Raw genomic sequence first — 2,024 nt, 5'->3', positions numbered from 1 at the left:
TGTGGGGAACCCCCAGCCTGGATGTAATGTCCTTCAAGAGGTAGTCTATAGCACACAGCACATTGGTTAAGACTCTCTAGAGTCAGACTAAGCTGATTTAAACAGCCGGACACTGGTTTACTAACTCACTCGCTTAATATCTTGGACAAGCTACTTGCTGAGCCTTTGTCTCCTTATCTGTAAAACTGAAATAATAACCACATTATACATGTGATATGGAAGGTACTGCCCAGGCCACCAACCAAGAGCGTTTCTCTCCACCAGCCGGTTACCCGGCATCTGAGACGTTACTACACTTTGCTTCAGAATGATTTCCTGCTAACCAGGCGGTCTTCCAGGTGCAGAGGCTGATGCAACCACCTTTCTCAATGCTTTAATCTCTCTGTTACAGAAACCAGCTCTCCGTCCCTGGTCTCACCTTTCTCCCATAATTCCTGCAGGATCATTATAAAAACAAATTTCTGTCAATCAGTCCTGTTGGGGCCAGAATTTTAAACTCATAGATTGGCTGTGAGGGGATATGGGAGAATGTGAAATGATAAGAGAAAGTATCCATATTATAAGGAAATGTATAGGCAACAGATGACTGAAGTGCATTTGTTAAAAATAATTCTGTATGTTTTACGCACTTTTCCTCAGCTGAAAATTAAGGAACTCATTCGAGAGTTTAGAGAAAAGAGGCATGATCCATTTTAAACTCCCCCTTTCCCATCCTTCGCAATGTGTTTACTGTTCAGGGAGCCTGAAAGGGAGCTGCTGAAACAGAACCGGGGCTCACAGGGCGGGTCTCCAGCTGGAGGGTCAAAAGCAGCCCATGAAATGTTTCATCCCTTGGTTTCTTGGGCAGTGTGTTTTCTCCTTTCTTAAAAGCTTCCGTTTCTGAGACAACCCACTTTCTTTCTCCTTGGGGTAGGGGGCAGGGGTGTTTCTCCAATCAGATATAGTTGAGGAGTCAAAACTGGATTCTCACCTTGTCCACAGCTGTGTAGTCTGTCCCTGCTAGAAAGGACACGTGTGGCTCTGAGCCTCCTCCTCCAGGAGGAGGCCGAATCCTCTGGTTTCAAGTTGGGGAGAAAGGCAAGTTTTCAACCTTTGATCCATCTGCGTGTGTCGCAGGCCAGGTGATCCACACAGGAGACCTTGACAACACACCCCTCTGACTATGGGTCAGAAGTCAGGACCACCCCTGCTTCTCCTGACAATACTCCTTTGACATACCTTGGGCTGGGAGTTGTTATTGTAAAGGTCACATGTCCGTGCAGAGATGGTCTGAGCCGTGCTCAGCCTTTGTGAAGGTGTCCCTCCCGGAATGGCCCTTGACCTGCCACCTCCCACAATGAGGGCATGCACGCTCGGGGCGTAAGTAACTCTGACCAGGGGCAGGAAGACAGCACCGTGTGATTCAGGGACTTGAGGGAAGTCCCCATTGCTAACAGGATAGCCTGGTCATGACAACAAAAGAGCATGCCCACGTGACTGTCTTGAAGGCACAGACATGGGATGTGTGCCCCCAAAGCACGCAGGCTCTTGGCGGGGCTTGTGCTGGCTCCCGCAGAGTCGCGGGACTTGAAGGGCGCTCCGAGTTCAAAGAGTTGGTCGGCAAAAGCAATGCAGAACTAGGATATGGAATGCTTTGACAGGGGAGAAGGAAACTTGGCCCCATCTGAGTAGATAGTAGCATATCGAACGTCAGACTCTGGCACCAGAGTGGGTGGCCAGCCAGAAGGGTGTCGAAAAATTGGGATCCAGGAGGTGGAATGTGGCAGTGTGTGCTCAGTGCTATTCAGGGAAAAGAGATGGTCAATGTGGGGAACCCCCAGCCTGGATGTAATGTCCTTCAAGAAATAGTATATAGCACACAGCTGGTTAAGACTCTCTAGAGTCAGACTAAGCTGCTTTAAACAGCCGGACACTGGTTTACTAACTCATTCGTCTAATGTCTTGGACAAGCTACTTACTGAGCTGTTGTCTCCTTATCTGTAAAACTGAAATAATACCCAGGTTATCCATGTGATATCCACATT

This window comes from Echinops telfairi, unplaced genomic scaffold, assembly GCF_000313985.2.
Source record: "Echinops telfairi isolate 266 unplaced genomic scaffold, ASM31398v2 ScPeMD7_7458;HRSCAF=8496, whole genome shotgun sequence".
Lineage (NCBI taxonomy): Eukaryota > Metazoa > Chordata > Mammalia > Afrosoricida > Tenrecidae > Echinops > Echinops telfairi.
Note: the sequence above shows the minus strand (reverse complement) of the source record.